Source organism: Dasypus novemcinctus, chromosome 20 (assembly GCF_030445035.2).
Source record: "Dasypus novemcinctus isolate mDasNov1 chromosome 20, mDasNov1.1.hap2, whole genome shotgun sequence".
NCBI classification, from domain to species: domain Eukaryota; kingdom Metazoa; phylum Chordata; class Mammalia; order Cingulata; family Dasypodidae; genus Dasypus; species Dasypus novemcinctus.
This window is the reverse complement of record NC_080692.1, coordinates 53,675,751-53,693,370: the sequence shown is the minus strand read 5'-3', so window position 1 is coordinate 53,693,370 and position 17,620 is coordinate 53,675,751. Positions and strand designations below refer to the sequence as shown.

General features: G+C 49.8%; 1 long non-coding RNA gene across 3 annotated transcripts in view; it reads right to left on the bottom strand.

The window, feature by feature from the left end:
* LOC139437114 (uncharacterized) overlaps positions 1-17,620 on the bottom strand; it is a 123,743-nt gene that overhangs the window by 37,889 nt on the left and 68,234 nt on the right. For 2 of the 3 annotated variants that reach the window (XR_011646706.1, XR_011646710.1), the window contains one exon: positions 16,895-17,022. This is a non-coding gene — a long non-coding RNA (uncharacterized lncRNA). Of the gene's footprint in view, positions 1-14,884; positions 15,014-16,894; positions 17,023-17,620 lie in introns of those variants that run through there. The other variant, XR_011646707.1, reaches the window with a different exon arrangement.

Below are 17,620 nucleotides of genomic sequence, written 5' to 3'. Positions count from 1 at the left end.
TTTATGGCTATGCAAAACTTAGCCTCCCGCTTGTGGGTAACGCCTCCCCTCCTGTTTGATATCCTTATGGAAGACCTCCTGGCTGACCTGTCCTCTGCACGTCCCCACCCAGGACCTCATCCACCTCCTGGCCGACCCTCCTCTGCACATCCCTGCCCAGGACCTCATCCACCTCCTGGCTGACCTGTCCTCTGCACGTCCCCACCCAGGACCTCAGCCACCTCCTGGCCGACCCTCCTCTGCACATCCCCCCCAGGACCTCAGCCACCTCCTGGCCGACCCTCCTCTGCACATCCCCCCCAGGACCTCAGCCACCTCCTGGCCGACCCTCCTCTGCACATCCCCCCCAGGACCTCAGCCACCTCCTGGCTGACCCTCCTCTGCACGTCCCTGTCCAGGGCCTGGATCTCTGGTAATGACTGGACCTCCCCCTGGCTTGCTGCCGCCCTCCACGTTCAGCCCCTTAATGGCTACTACTGAAGGAGCCTGTGTCCAGCTCCACCCCAAGTAGCCATCAGCATCCTGGAGGCATAAAAGATCAGGGTCCTGCAGGCGGGAAGGCTGATGTGAGACTGAACCTCTCGTCCTGCCAGTAAACAGACCCTCTTTTCCTTCCCAGCCTAGCTGAGGTGTTTATCTATTCTGCCGCAATGAGCGAATGACCCCAGCTGAGAAACGCCCCGTCTCCTCCCTTGGCACCGAGCTGGGGTGGGCGCCCTTGTGACACTCCTGGGCCCCTCCACGAGGCACGTGCGAGCCCCGCCTCTGCGGCTGCCGGAGCATTAAGCTCGAGGAGAAGGGGACCTCCTGCCTCGGGGGTCCCGGATCCCTAAAGGTGTGTGCGAGGAAGTGTGTGTGTGTCATTCTCACTACGCTCAGTGACACACTGCTTCCTGCCGAAGCTGTCAGTGGCACTTGCCGCTTGTTCTGGTTTGGTTTTGGAGTGGGGGCAGGAGCGGCCCCCAGTGTAGATAGAAACAAGCTGTGGCACCTGGCAACCGTGCCTTCAGTACTCGCTCAACTCGAAACAGACGTAACCGAGTTCGGAAGTGACGGGAAAAGCCGCCCCCTGGGTGGCACACCACACAGTGGGGACGATCTGGGCGTGGACGTGTGACTAAGCGGGAGCGGCCCGCCCTGGTGGGGGAGCCTGGCCTCCACGGGCACTGGACGGTGAGCGACACGGCCGCCTGCGTGTCTGGAGCACACAGCTGCTCCACGCCTGGCGGAGTCTCAGGTTCAAGTCGGGGGACAGCGCTCCTTACATGGAGCCTTCCTGGCATGAGCCAAACTGAGAAACCTCGGAGAGAGTGTTTGGACACAGCGCCCTGCCCACGGGCCAGGTCCGGTCCCAGCACCCTGAGGGTGGAGGAAACCGTGGCTTGCTGCCGGCCGGCCAAGGAACTGGCCCATCACCCGCCCACAAAAGCCAGAGTTAAACGGCTGCAAAAGCCAGAAACATCCAGAATCCACCCCCCGGGCCTAAGCGACGGATGCCACCACAGACACCATCCCTGTCTCCAGCGCCCCGCCTCCCTGTCGAGGGGTGAAAGGGCCGCACCCCGCAGCGGTGGCTCCCCACTGTCCCTGAACGGTCAGCTCCCGGGCAAGCGCCCAGCCACAGAGGGCAGAGCCAGGCACTGCCCCGGCAAGGGCCCGAGGACCGCGGCCAGGACCACCTCGCGGCCGCGTGTATGTGCACTGGATCGACGCCACTGCAACACTGACCCCAGAGCGCCCCACAAAGGCGGGCACCTTCTGAGTCTATATTTGTACTTACAATCCAAATTGGGTGATCATCAATCTTTACTGAGTATTCTTTTAACCTCAGTTTCCAATCGTGCTGATTTTCGGGCCGATAGCTGCCCAAACAAGCCCACCCACGTCCCCAAGTCAGGCAGTTCCAATAACTGGTCCTAATTGGAACTGAATGGACAGAGGACCGAAGAAAACTGGATACTACAGAGTGTGATCATTGTTGGGCTCAAAAACGGGGACCCAAGCAAAACAACTTAAGCAAAATTCAGGAACCCCTCCCGCAGGCAGGTGAAAATCCACCCGTATTCCACAGGAGACTCCCGAGGCAGGGCACTGGCTCAGGCCTGGAAGATCTTGTTTTCAGGGAAGAGTTCATCTTTTATTTGCCAGAATGTTCCTGATGCTCGTTGCAAGTGTGAGAAGCAGGACTGCCGACCTCAGGCCTGGGGGGACTGCTCTCGGCCATCCTCGGACGGGGAGTGGCCCACAGGTAAGAGGAGAACCAACGCGGCCTGCCAGGAGCAGCCCCCGCACAGCCCTCCGCAGCAGAGGGACCCCAGGGGGGCTGCCCCCAGCAGGGGCTCGCTGCCAGGGGCACCGGAAGCCAGAGCCACCCCACCCAGCAGGGAGAGGAGCACAGGGACTCCCGCCCGCAGCCCCGGACGCACGGCCCGGGGGGACGGAGACGCCACCCAGAGCCGGGCGGGCCAGGACCCCGGCCACCCGGGAGGAGCCCAGAGCCTCTGTTCCCGTGGGTAAGAAATCAGTGGGTTTTCCAGTGGATGCAGCAACAAGGTTTTCCGTTTGAATCAGCAGCTTCCTCCTCAGCTTTGAGTCTGTCCGAAGTGCACTCCTGAAGAGTAATCCAGAACACCAGTGTTCAAGGCCTGTCTACACTGCTGAATTAGTGCTTCCTGCGCTTACACTGCTCAAGGACCCCTACCTGGCTGCTGGGTACCAATAAAAGTGTTTCCAAGAACGAGCGCGCATGTTACAGGTGTGAAAGACTGGACGGAAATGAATTTACTAACCAACTTGAGTTGCTTGTGCTTCCATTTTATGCAGGGAATTACAGAGAAGAAGCGGAGGCTACCTGCAGCAAGCTGACGTACAGCGATCCTTCGCGGTCATGATGAACCCCTGCCTCGGGCTGAGAGCAGCCAAGGGCCCGGCTGGTGCCAGCACAGCCTCCCGTCCTGGGGGCTAATCAACGAGCTGAGCCTCAAGGACACCCTGCCCACACGGCCCACAGCCACGCAGCTCTCGGACAAAACTGCCTTATCTCCTCCCATCCCCCTGCCGCCTCTTGTTGGTCCCAAGCGGCCACAGAAGCTGCTCCCACCACCCGGTGAGCAGAAACCTGTTTGGTGCTGCTCCTGCAGGAACGCAACTCAGGCTCAATAAATCTGCCCTGACCCCTGCTTAAAGGCTGCTCGTTTTACCTTCCGCACAACACAGCAACACTGGCCCCAGGGGAGATCTTAAAGGCAGTGAGAACCAGCGGTGTGGAGGATGGAGAACCTGGAGACAGCCCAACGACGGAGAAGGGGAAACAAGTTAGCAAGTTGTGTTTCTGTTGGTACGTTCAACTCTATTTATGTCTCTGTTCAGTGTCTACTATCAAATTAACAAATGAAAATTCTTAAAATAGCTCTATTCAAATTACTAAAAATGAAATAAGCACTTACATAGATAAATTAATACTCCTGGAGCACAACTAGAAAAGCCAAACAGGATTTAAAAGGTCCTAAAAAATCTGACTAAAGAAACTATATAAAGAAAGAAAACCTACTAAAAAGGCTGTCCTGAATTCCTCCACAACCTTTCTACAGCCTCTCCTGGCCCCAGGTCTTCTAGCCAGGACTGAACTCCAGTGACTCAATGAAACCAGTTTAAGAAATTATGGGGCATGGGCTGGGTAAGGGAAGATGGGGAAGGGGTGAGTTTAGCTCAGAATTCTGTCTACTAGGCCTGGAAATTAAAATGACAGGGTCAGAGGGATATTACAGAAGAAACCTAGTTTCGTATAGTGTGTCCTATAATTCCCCAATTAAACAATTAAACAGCCAATTTTCAATAAGTGAAGAAAAAGTCCTTGAAACCTATGAAAAGGTTTTTCTAAATTATGATTAAAGCAAATAAAATAATTATATTTCCCAAAGCAATAATCAGTGTGCACTTCAGGTTATTTATAATTTTAAGGTTTTATCAAAACAAAGACTTTTAACCTATGAAGGAAAAGAAAAAAGAAAACATTTCTTACATAAACTATCATTATTTTTATTTTGTTCTACTTGGGTGTAATCTCCCTAGGTTTATATGGATACCAATAAAATAAGCTAGTATCAAGTTTGTTAAATCTTTAAAATGATGAAAATTGTAAGTTTTTGGTTAATGAAATTATTATTTTTACAAATGTCTTTTTTAAAAAAATAATTGTTTTTCCTAAACTGAAATGAGGGAAATGAGACTTAACTGAATATGGAAAGTAGAAGGGTTGTGAAAGCTTGTTTAAGAGAGTATGTTTCGTCCTAAGTTAAAATGGCTGGTTTTCATAAAATTAGTGTGGAAATATGTAGGACAAGACTTGGATAGATATGGAAAACTCTAGAAGGACCATGGAAGTAAATTTTGCTTGTTGCTAATTCAATAGGCTTATTTAAAGGCGAAATTTGTCTTGAGATGAACTAGCTGGTCTATTTGGTTATGGGACATTTGTAAAAGCATTTTCTAAACCGAAGGATTAAAATGTAAATGACTGATATGGGGAAATTATTATTAAGTAGAAATCTAGGAGTTGATTTTTTTTTTAAGTAACTTTGTAGCAGAAAAACTTGTCAGGCACTACCTTAATCTATTTGCCAGGGATGGGCCTGCCAGACAGTGTGGAATTAGGACAAAAAGGGGGAAAAGAAATAAGACACAATAAAGTTTTAACGTCTAAGAGATTTCAGATAGAGTTCAGAGGTCAATCTGGAGGTCACTCCAGTGCAGGTTTATCTGCTGGAGACTCACTCTGAGTGAGATAAAGCATTGCCCATTTCCCTGCAGAGAGTAAGAACTGCTCCCGGAAGAGAACTTGGTTTAAGTTCTTTTTTTCTTAAAGGTTTATTTATTTATTTATTTATTATTTATTTATTTATTTAAGGTTTAAGTTCTTATAAAATTATTTATGGAAGGCCATTTCTAAAAACTGAGTAAATAGGTAACATGCATGCTCAAGTGTTAAGTCTCTGTCTCTTACTAAAAAACCAGCCTACTATATGAGTAAAGATTAATTCTGCTTTACAGATTTTCCACTGTAATTACTAAGAACTATAATCATTAAGTATAATTAGCATCAAGTGGAACTGTACACAACAGTAAATGGTAACATAATTACAGATTCAGGCTGTCTGCTGCTACAAAATTAAGTTTAAAAATTCAAGCAAAATCTGTACTGTAGTTAATACATATTCGTAGGCATACAGTGTATTGCCTATAAACCCAAATGAGATGGTGAAGTTCACATAGAAGATCTGAATCTATTTTTTTAATCAAAGTGTTTATTTCCTCCATGATATCAAACTCTTTGAATTTCGTTTGGTATGAGTCACATTCTGCTTTCCATACGTCGTAGACTCCGTTAAATTTAAAGGAGATGAGGATATTGAGAATAATACCTTTCCTCCTAAATAACTTTGTTTACACTGTTGAAGAAAGGGTTTTTTGTTCCATATCTTTCCCTCAACAAAAACTCATCAAAGGCAGCAAAATGAATGAGAAATAGAGAAGATCATCCATATTTAGAGATTTGAGTTAACGCTTTCAGTTCCAAAGTTCATATGATCAAGTTTACCTGCCATACACCACTGACTCTGGACTAGGAAGAAAAGGAAGAGTCCTGAGAAGGAGCTCACACCTCTGGGACCTTAGACAGGTACGGCATTTCCCCCAAATGAGCACCTCACTCTAGAAAGGCTCTACCAGTGACTGAGTAGAAGGTCAAACTCTGGTGTCCAGGTAGGCAGCAGAAGAGGTGAGCTCTGTAAAGATCTGATTCCTTGAAACACACAGCAACACAAAATGTCAGGGGTCAAACCGTGCTGCCACCTTTGTTCTATTGTTTACTCCTTAAATTCCAAGAGCAAAGATGGCCCAGGTGAATTAGTGCAGAGGAGGAAGACGGAGGATGAGCTGTGGGATGGCAGGCGGGGAGCCTGTGCCTGAGGGGCTCTGCTCTGGACCACCCGGCCCCCCAGAGAAGCTGATGTGCCCCAGGTGAAAAATAATAAAATGACAGATTTGATTAAAGGCTCCTGAAGGCCACAAAGGTAACTGCAAATAGCCATAGCTCTCTTCCCTCCCATGTACCCTCTCCTGACTTTGTTCCATTCTTCCAGTGATTAGGCAATTCCATTTGAAGATAAATCCAGAAAGAAAGGAACCAACACAGAATATACAAAAAGTCTGGAGGGACTAATGAGAGGCAGAAAAGAACATGAATCAAATGGAAAATTACCCATAAAATCAGACAAATATAGTTTTCTAGGATCTCAAGGAAATTACAGCTATGAACTTTCTTCAAAAAAAAAAAAGGTCAGTAAGCAGGTTCAAATGTTCAAAAATGAACTAAAGAAAGTGTTGAAAAAGGAGCTTTGGAGCTCAGAATAGAAAAGGAAGAACAATATTAAGAAGCACTAGAGATAAAAACCAAAAACAAAAGCATGTTCAACTGAAAATACCATCAGGAACACAGTGGATAGGATTCTGCCAGTCACAGAAAACAAAACAAAAAAGAACAGTGACGTAAAATCGAGTAACGAGGTGATAGCCACTGAGCATAGGGAAAGGGATCTAAAAATGCACCCCTGGTATGTTTTCCTAAAGAAAAGAACTAAACAAATGGAAAAGAAAAAACGTTCAAGTCTAAAATGGAAGAAAACAATTCTGAACGAATGGCTTTAATCTGCAAATCAAAGTTTATCATGTTCCAGGAAAAACAAATGCAAAAAGGTCAGCACTGAGACATGCCATCAGGAGGCTCCTGAAACATGAGGACAAAGAAAGAGCCACACAGGCACCAGGAAGGACAAAGGTCCGCGCGGTAGGCTGGCCTCAGGTGACAGAAGCTACCATTGCTTGAGCGTAGTGGAGCAGTATAGTCAAATTTTGAAAGGAAGAAAGTGTGACCCTAGAATTCTATACCTTTTCCAGCAGTAAGTATCATGTTTTCACCCACAGACCTTATTCAGATATTTCCAATTGTTCCAATACTATCCTTCACAGCAAAAGAAAATAACAGATCACATGTTGTACTTCACTGTCTTGTCTCTGAAGTATCCTTTAATTTGGGACAGTTTCACCATCTTTCTTTACACTGACATTTCTGTGGAGAAAGTCCCCCAAACTGGGGTTGTTTAATGCTTCCTCATAATTGGATGCAAGTTAAGTACCTTTGACAGAAATACCACAAAACACAAGATCAGTTAAAGTCACTAATAATGGGGGAAATTGACATCAGGTGTCTCCTCAGATAATGGCCAGAGAACAACAAACCCAAGTCTTGAAGTCTTAATCCATCTTAATCCGGCTTCCCATGTGCAAGGCTCCAGGCTCAATCCCCAGGACCTAACATAGACATGAGCACACTCCTGTTTGTAAACTTCCTAAGTGAAGAAGCACCTGCCAGTGAATTCCTGCCACGCCTCCTCCCCAGCCCAGGCCTCCCTCAGGGGAGACTGCGTTGATTGTGGGGTGGGCATTTGTCACACCCTTTCTGTGGTTTTTACATGTATATGAAAAATGTAGAGGCTGTCTTGGGGGATAAAGAATTCTGTAAGCATACATCAAACTGCATATTTTGTCCTGCCATTTGCTTTATTCTTTTAATAGAGCTTTTCATGACCACTCATAGACATCTCATTAGTACTCCATGGTATATATGAAGGACAATTTTTAAGTCTCCTTAAACTGATGGATATTTTGGTTGCCTCACTTCCCAGAAGAATTATGCCCCCAACAACTCTGGTGCCCAGGTTAAGGTGTCCTGCAAGTCAATAAATCAGCATTTGGATTTACAAATTCATTCCTTGTGAATTTGGCCAGCATGAAACTTGAGCCCTCCTAGATGAAATCATGACAAGTTAAGGTTCTGGGAAACTGAAGAACAGAACCTCAGGGGAAGTCCAGCCCCACTGAACACCTGCTACACGGTGAATCCGACCTTACCCATAAACACAGAAAATTTTACAAATAGCTGCAATCATCATAGAACTCAAACACACGTTGCATGATACTGTTATCTGCATTCCTGCAGGTCCCTTCTGAGCAATATAAAATGGGCCTCTGTTTAGATGAAAATACCAGCAGTAAATTAATTAATGCATCCATTCATTTATTTACCAAATAATTATTAAGCACTTTCATATGTCATATCTCTTCTAACTGCTGGAGATTCAATGATGAATAAGAGATTGGCTGCTCTCGAGCAGCTCATAGACTACACAAGAGAGACCAAAACATGAAATAAAATTAAAATGCCCTCCATAGTAAATGCTAAGATAAAATTTGTTTCTGGTACTGTGGAGAGAGAGAAGCATCTTTGACGTCAGAGAGAATAATACCATGGAAGTACTAACACTGGCCGACCATGGCTGGTATCAAAGCAGCACTCAGGGTGCAGAATGCATCTTTACTATTCTATAAAATAGAGAATTCCTCCCAAGCAGTGGGGCTCCCATGCCTGTGGGAGGAATGACTCCACAGGGAAGAATGACGTCTGGGAATGTGAGCACCTCTCGGGTTTATAATGTGCCTACTTCTTAGTTGTTCTGGTGCTTTCCACTTATTAACTCACAGCCCCTGAGAGAGCACAGCTGGGTGACGTTAGCATGGCTCCTAGCCAAAAGGGGTTTGTAGAGGAAGAAACACTAACTGGAGATCCTAAGAGAAAGGTGCTGGAAGAGTTTAATTTATAGTGTTTGCAGAGTTACCATTTAATGGCAATGGAAGATTTCCAGTTATATCTTCTCGAAGTGGAAATATGTTATTACTTTAAATTCCCTATGCAGGAAACCTTCGTAAAATATCTCCTAGAATTTAGCACCAAGAAGAAAATATCCTTCCAGACAAATTTATATTTGAAATTTTATTATACAAATATTATGATTCATCCCAAGTTGCTTCCTCTTGTGAGGAGGGAGAGAATATAAAAACATAGTTTAGTTGTCTCACAAAGGTCCCAGCACAAATACTTTTCTTGCTCTAAAATGTTTGATCATGCTTATCATTCTGTTTAAACTATTTGTTCTTTTAAATATTCAAACATCATAAACCATTAAAATCCTTTTGAAATAGAAAGTATTCTAAATTAGAAATTGGTAAGTAACTGGGCAGACAGATGAAAGGCTGGGATAGGTAGATGGCTGCTCAGACAAGTAGACTGATATGTAAACAGATACTCAAGCAGAACCAATGTTACAGTTGCATTTTGCTTTCCACATGTTTTTTTTTTTTTTTAAAGATTTATTTTTATTTATTTAATTCCCCTCCCCTCCCCCGGTTGTCTGTTTTCTGTGTCTTTTTGCTGTGTCTTGTTTCTTTGTCCGCTTCTGTTGTCGTCAGCGGCACGGGAAGTGTGGGCGGCGCCATTCCTGGGCAGGCTGCTCCCTCCTTCGCGCTGGGCGGCTCTCCTTATGGGTGCACTCCTTGCGCGTGGGGCTCCCCTACGCGGGGGACACCCCTGTGTAGCACGGCACTCCTTGCGCGCATCAGCATTGCACATGGGCCAGCTCCACACGGGTCAAGGAGGCCCGGGGCTTGAACCGCGGACCTCCCATGTGGTAGACGGACGCCCTAACCACTGGGCCAAAGTCCGTTTCCCTCCACATGTTTTTAATCACCAAAAATATCAATTAGTAAAATAATTTAGTAAAGTATATTTTATACCCAAGCATGTGTAGTTTTTAATGAGTCATTCAATTAACCTGCATCCTTAGTAGGATGTATTTACATCTCTTAATCACACTACTAATGAGATAATATTTTTTAATGCACTAATTCATTTAGAACAACACGTGGCATGGAGAAAATACTGTGCTACATAGGTGCCTGCTACGTATATTTTCTATAAAATATTACAAATGGTTGCTAAAACTTGAGAATTATCAACAAGGTGAGTTATAATAATGCATGGTTGATTGAGGAAATATAAATGTTCCAAGAAAAAGACACTGGCAAATACTTTTTAAATACTTCCTAAGATTCTTCAAATAAAATTTCAAGAAAGCATTACTGCCAGTTAAGTGTTGTAATATTAATATTTATAAACAAATGTGTCTTTGGATAGAACTGACATTAATAGCAAAATATTCCCCAGAAAATGTTGCAAAACACCACTTACTAAGTCTGCGATATAAGTCTGTTCTGAGCACCAGCTATAGTACAGAGCCAGTACATGATGTCCAACAGCATATATTGATATTAATAACACATGAGTAGACTCATGGTTTTGCCAAATATCCGGGCAGTCTTGAAACATGAAGAGGTGAACTGGAGACAAACAGAAGGAAGACACACAGTCTCTGGACATGATAAATATGAAAAAAGAAGAGATTAAAGACGTGACTTTAAAAAAACTGGAGTTTGACTTCTCTGAGACTCCTCTCCAGACAAGGGCAGAAGTACTCAGAGGACGATGAAGGAGCTTGCTGTGATTCACTAGGAGAGAGGCACCGCCTGGGAGAACACTGGGCACTGGGGACTTCCAGCTCCAAGTTTTTATCCCAAAGGGACCACTAAGATGTTGGCACACCACAGCCCACGCACGAGCTGGAGTCTGACCACGCAGCGCGGAGCTGGGGCTTAACCGAGGGCCTTGCCTTGCGTCTACACAGCCTCTTCCAGAGCCGGGGTCGGCCAGTCCGACAGCCATTGCTGTTGCTGCTGCTGCTGCTGCTGCTGTTGTCGTTGAGGTCCAGCGGACACTGGGTAGCCACCTACACTGGAACAGGGCACCCCTATTTGAAAGGGTCTACACCTTTTAAATTGACAGTCATAATACACAGGCTTCAGGTCTTAGATGAAACAGAGAAGCAAATTCTAAAATGTGTGCCTCGTAGCCTAATGACAATTTAGATCTTCTGACAATCAGTCTTCTGTTTGAGGCCTTCTGTATAAGAGAGCGATTTGTGTCTTCTCCACCACTTTTTAGCTGTGATAGGACCTTAGTTTCCTTTTGTGTAACGTGGAGATAATAATATCCATCCTCCCCCAGGGGTTAGCTGCGGAGTTTAGAGAACTGCATAAAGTTTTAACAGAATACCCAGTACATTGCTGTCAAATATAAATATAATGATCATCACAGATTCAAGCCACTTATCAATATTCTAGTAGTCAGAGTAACAAATAAAAAAAGACCAGTGAAATTAATTTTAATGATATACTTAATTTAACCCAATATACCCAAAATGTTATCATTTATCTTGCAAAATCAATATAAAAATTATTAATGCCATATTTTACATTCTTTTTTCTTATGAAATCTTTGCTATCTGGCATGCATTTTATACTTATACACATTCCAGTTCAATCTAACCCCATTTCAAGTCCTCAACAGCCACCTGTGACTAGTGGCTACTGCATTGGACAAGGCAACCCTAGAAGACAGGTCATACCTGATAAATATTTATTAGTATTAATTATTGTAGGAGTATTACTAATAGCATTACAATAAGCCTAGCCATATTTATGACCATTTATAGAATTATGAAATAACTTTAAATCTCTTACCAGTTTTCAGAATATAAAAACCTGCTGTGAGACTACAAGACCTGATAATAAACGAAAAAAAGAGCAGAAAACATAGTCCGAAAGTGCAGCAAATATTCAATGGGGAAAAAAACTAGATGGATATAAGGTAAAATTCAAAATAGAGCATATAGTTCAAGGCAAGGTTTTTAAAAAGCCAGGATTTAAGGCTGGAAAACATAGGTTAAGGTTCTGCTTGTAGCCTGTATAGTGGGAATTAATTAAAAACCTCTGTTTGCTTACAACCAGAAAATACAAATTTAAAGTCCTTTGCCAATGAATGTCTCATGATGATGGAGGAGGTTGTCGTTTTGGGGAGAGGAGTGGGGTGAGGGGGGTGGGGGGTATATAAGGACCTCATATTTTTTTAATGTAACGTTAAAAAAATAAAGACAAAAAATTAAAAATTAAAAAAAAAATTTTAAATAAAATAAAGTCCTTTGCAAGACAGTGCAAATATAGTTTTGAATTACGCAAAATCAGAGTTGTACAAGACCTTTTAGAACAGATTCTAGTTGATAGGTCAGGAGCTTCTGTAGGGAGAGCCACGGCTGTGAACTTTTAAGAGATTTTTGCCCAAAGGAGAGCGCGGGTTTGTTTTCAGATTCCAGCGGGGGGCCTCGCAGGAGCAGGCCTTTGTGGGCGCGCATGCGCGCAGCCGGGGCTCCGCGGGGGCGTCCCCGGAATCTTCTGGAAAACCCGCGAGCGGCCTCCGAGGCCCGGCTAGCCTCCCCTGGGCGCGTCCCTGCGCCGGGGCCGTCGGGGCGGGTTTCTCTGGACCCCGGGGCCGGCGGTTCTCGTGCACTGGGCTCCGCGGCCAAGGGCGCGGCCTGCGGGGGCTGCGGGTCAGCCCCGGCCTCGGCTGAAGCCCCCGGCCCTGGGCGCAGGCCGCGACCCTCCACACCCGCCGAAGCCCCCGGCCCTGGGCGCCGGCCGCGACCCTCCACACCCGCCGAAGCCCCCGGCCCTGGGCGCCGGCCGCGACCCTCCACACCCGCCGAAGCCCCCGGCCCTGGGCGCAGGCCGCGACCCTCCACACCCACCGAAGCCGCAGGCCCTGGGCGCAGGCCGCGACCCTCCACACCCGCCGAAGCCCCCGGCCCTGGGCGCAGGCCGCGACCCTCCACACCCGCCAAAGCCCCCGGCCCTGGGCGCCGGCCGCGACCCTCCACACCCGCCGAAGCCCCCGGCCCTGGGCGCCGGCCGGGACCCTCCACACCCGCCGAAGCCCCCGGCCCTGGGCGCAGGCCGCGACCCTCCACACCCGCTGAAGACCCGGCCCTGGGCGCAGGCCGCGACCCTCCACACCCGCCGAAGCCGCCGGCCGCGACCCTCCACACCCGCCGAAGCCCCCGGCCCTGGGCGCAGGCCGCGACCCTCCACACCCGCCGAAGCCCCCGGCCCTGGGCGCAGGCCGCGACCCTCCACACCCGCCGAAGCCCCCAGCCCTGGGCGCAGACCGCGACCCTCCACACCCGCCGAAGCCCCCGGCCCTGGGCGCAGGCCGCGACCCTCCACACCCGCCGAAGCCCCCGGCCCTGGGCGCAGGCCGCGACCCTCCACACCCGCCGAAGCCCCCGGCCCTGGGCGCAGGCCGCGACCCTCCACACCCGCCGAAGCCGCCGGCCCTGGGCGCAGGCCGCGACCCTCCACACCCGCTGAAGACCCGGCCCTGGGCGCAGGCCGCGACCCTCCACACCCGCCGAAGCCGCCGGCCCTGGGCGCAGGCCGCGACCCTCCACACCCGCTGAAGCCCCCGGCCCTGGGCGCAGGCCACGACCCTCCACACCCGCTGAAGACCCGGCCCTGGGCGCAGGCCGCGACCCTCCACACCCGCCGAAGCCCCCGGCCCTGGGCGCCGGCCGCGACCCTCCTCACCCGCCGAAGCCGCCAGCCCTGGGCGCCGGCCGCGACCCTCCACACCCGCCGAAGCCCCCAGCCCTGGGCGCCGGCCGCGACCCTCCACACCCGCCGAAGCCGCCGGCCCTGGGCGCCGGCCGCGACCCTCCACACCCGCCGAAGCCGCCGGCCCTGGGCGCAGGCCGCGACCCTCCACACCCGCTGAAGCCCCCGGCCCTGGGCGCAGGCCGCGTTCCACACCCGCTGAAGCCCCCGGCCCTGGGCGCAGGCCGCGACCCTCCACACCCGCTGAAGCCCCCGGCCCTGGGCGCAGGCCGCGACCCTCCACACCCGCCGAAGCCGCTGGCCCTGGGCGCAGGCCGCGACCCTCCACACCCGCCGAAGCCCCCGGCCCTGGGCGCAGGCCGCGACCCTCCACACCCGCCGAAGCCCCCGGCCCTGGGCGCAGGCCGCGTTCCACACCCGCTGAAGCCCCCGGCCCTGGGCGCAGGCCGCGTTCCACACCCGCTGAAGCCCCCGGCCGAAGCCCCCGGCCCTGGGCGCCGGCCGCGACCCTCCACACCCGCTGAAGCCCCCAGCCCTGGGCGCCGGCCGCGACCCTCCACACCCGCCGAAGCCCCCGGCCCTGGGCGCAGGCCGCGACCCTCCACACCCGCCGAAGCCCCCGGCCCTGGGCGCAGGCCGCGACCCTCCACACCCGCCGAAGCCGCCGGCCCTGGGCGCAGGCCGCGACCCTCCACACCCGCCGAAGCCCCCGGCCCTGGGCGCCGGCCGCGACCCTCCACACCCGCCGAAGCCCCCGGCCCTGGGCGCCGGCCGCGACCCTCCACACCCGCCGAAGCCCCCGGCCCTGGGCGCCGGCCGCGACCCTCCACACCCGCCGAAGCCCCCGGCCCTGGGCGCAGGCCGCGACCCTCCACACCCACCGAAGCCGCAGGCCCTGGGCGCAGGCCGCGACCCTCCACACCCGCCGAAGCCCCCGGCCCTGGGCGCAGGCCGCGACCCTCCACACCCGCCGAAGCCCCCGGCCCTGGGCGCCGGCCGCGACCCTCCACACCCGCCGAAGCCCCCGGCCCTGGGCGCCGGCCGCGACCCTCCACACCCGCCGAAGCCCCCGGCCCTGGGCGCCGGCCGGGACCCTCCACACCCGCCGAAGCCCCCGGCCCTGGGCGCAGGCCGCGACCCTCCACACCCGCTGAAGACCCGGCCCTGGGCGCAGGCCGCGACCCTCCACACCCGCCGAAGCCGCCGGCCGCGACCCTCCACACCCGCCGAAGCCCCCGGCCCTGGGCGCAGGCCGCGACCCTCCACACCCGCTCCCGCCGCTCTCGCCGGCTGCGGCCGCGGGGCTCACGCACGTGTTCAAAGCTTTGCGTGGGACAGGAGCCCAAGAAGTGTCCGAAAATGTTTAATGCATCTGACGAACAAATGAAATTTTCAGTTCTAAATCCTTTTGGTAGTTTGTTGAGGCTGCTATTGAGTGCTTTGATCTGAAAACGGAGACGACATCAGAATACCAGAGACGGGAGGTCCCTATGAGAAACAGCCTCAGAGGAACAGGAGGCTTCTCATCACAGACGTGCAAGAGCCCTGTACACGTTACAACCTAGAAATTAAGAAAGGCAGTAGTTCCTCTAAGGCATATGAAAGAACCATCTGCTCCTCCCTCTAAAATTGACTTTCCTACCTTTGAATCTAAATTATTATTATTATTATTATCCACTACCTACTCTATCCTTAATTCCTTAAAATGCTACTGGCCCCATTCGTAAAGTTCTTGCTTAAATGACTTCGAAATTGTCCGCTCGATGGGATTTTTCTCAGCCCCTCTTCCTCCTGGAGGCTGGCGACCACCTGCTTTTCCTGGAACTCTCCTTCCTCCTCATCTGGCAACAGCGGATTCTCCTTCAGTTCCCACCGCACTCCAGGAACTCCTTTTTTCTTTCAACAAAATCTGCTGACTTATATTACAATTGCTCTTCCCAAATTTTCTTTTTGAAACTCTATTTTATTTTCTGTTTTCATATGACCTTATCATTTTCTGTGCTTTCTACTAACCCAAATACACATATGGCTTCTAAACCTATATCCCAACCTCCTAGAATTCGCCACTTTGAAATATACAAAACTAAAATGGGAACGGACTTGGCCCAGTGGCTAGGGCATCCATCTACCACATGGGAGGTCCGCAGTTCAAACCCCGGGCCTCCTTGACCCGTGTGGAGCTGGCCCACGCGCAGTGCTGATGCGTGCAAGGAGTGCCGATGCGTGCAAGGAGTGCCGTGCCACGCAGGGTTGTCCCCACATAGGGGTCCCACGTGCAAGGAGTGCACCCCGTAAGGAGAGCTGCCCAGCACGAAAGAAAGTGCAGCCTACCCAGGAATGGCGCTGCACACACGGAGAGCTGACACAGCAAGATGACACAACAAAAAGAAACACAGATTCCCAAGCTGCTGACAACAGAAGCAGACAAAGAAGATGCAGCAAATAGACACAGAGAACAGACAACTGGGGCAGGGGGCAGAGGAGAGAAATAAATAAGTAAAAATAAATCTTTTTTTAAAAAATGTATTTATTCTCTCTCCTGACTCCTAAGTTATTTTAACAGTCTCACTGTTCTCTTGGTCCCAAAGGAAATCTCAAATTCATTATTAGCTCCTTCCATATGGCACATATGACCCAAACATGGCCAGTCACGTAGACCCATCACAGTGTCTCTAGGAGTCATTTCCATTAATTGTCCTGATTCAGAACCTCATTAGTTTCTAACTACACAAATACCCTCTAGCTGGCCCTCTACCTCAGAATTTCTCCCACCACAGTCTGCTGACGCACTGCTGCCAAATTTTCTTACTATCTATATGTGTCCATGTTACTCCGCTGCTGAAAGTCCTCTATTTGGCCTTGAGTATTAAATCCTAACTTCCAAGTCTGGCTTCCGAAGCTCCCCACAATCTGGCCCCAAGCTATCCTTCTGACCTTCTCCCATAATTACCCTCAGCCAATTGAATGTTCTGGCTAATTAATTCTCTATCCCTCCAAGTAGACCCTGTACTTTCTTGACTTCATCCATTTTCATTTCTCTGCTTGGAAGGATATCACCCACACAATCTCACCTACAAAATCCCATTTTTCTCCTGACCCTTTTTTTTTAATGTTGTTTTCCTCACTTAAACCCTACATATCTTTTTTTTTTTTGCGTTAATTTTTAATTTTTAAAGAAGCTTTAGATTACATAAATGTTACATCGAAAATATAGGGTGGAGGATGGTAGAGACTGGAGAAGTACTCCAGAAATGCTGAATTGAAGAAAGAGAAAAATATCAGATCCAGTACCTTAAACATGAAAGTGGACATGCATTGATAAGGATGCACCAGGAACCAAACCCAGGACCTCCCATGTGGGAGGCGGGTGTTCAACTGCTTGAGTCACACCTGCTACCCCAGAGACTAGTTTTGAAATAACCATAAACAAAGCTTTGCTTACCTTCTGCCTGTCCAGCTGTGAAGGAAAATCCAGAGGAAGTCAGATGCCAGCAAAGGTGCTGATGATGCAATCACAGGAGTCAGTGTCCTTCAGGGATGTGGCTCTAGACTCACCAGGAAGAGTGGAACCTGTAGACACGTCCCAGAGAAAGCTGGTCAGAGGAACGATGCTGGAGAATTTCAATAACCTGGTCTCAGTAGGGAAGAAAAGTGCCTCTAAAACATGGGAAATGATAGCAATGATATCAACCAGCCAGTCTGTAGAAAAGACACTTCTAAAATCATGCCATTCATTATCTCAAGTGACAGACCATCCCCTCATCAAATGGGCCCAATGATCCAGGCTTTGCTGGAGCCACCACCTAAGCCAACCCGTCAGCTCTGTCAGCATTTAGCTATCGCTCCTCATCATTCTAGCCAAACTGTCCACATGGTGGACCACACCGGCCAGTGGATATGCTCTAATACCTAGTGCCTCAAGGAAACCACTCTATAGACAAGAAAGACAGAGTCCACTGGCCTTGGCAGGCGTCTTTTGAAACCCAAGGGCTCCCAGAACAGATTGCCCCAACCTTGGGGAAGAAATCGTCCTTTGTGTGAAAGCCTAAACGTCGCCAGGCCACCCTGGGAGAAGTTCCTGATGACCGCTGTAATGAAATGATGCAGTTCGACTCTGAGGATTGTTTCTTTTGAGCCCATCTGAATTTAATGTTACTATGGGCAACAA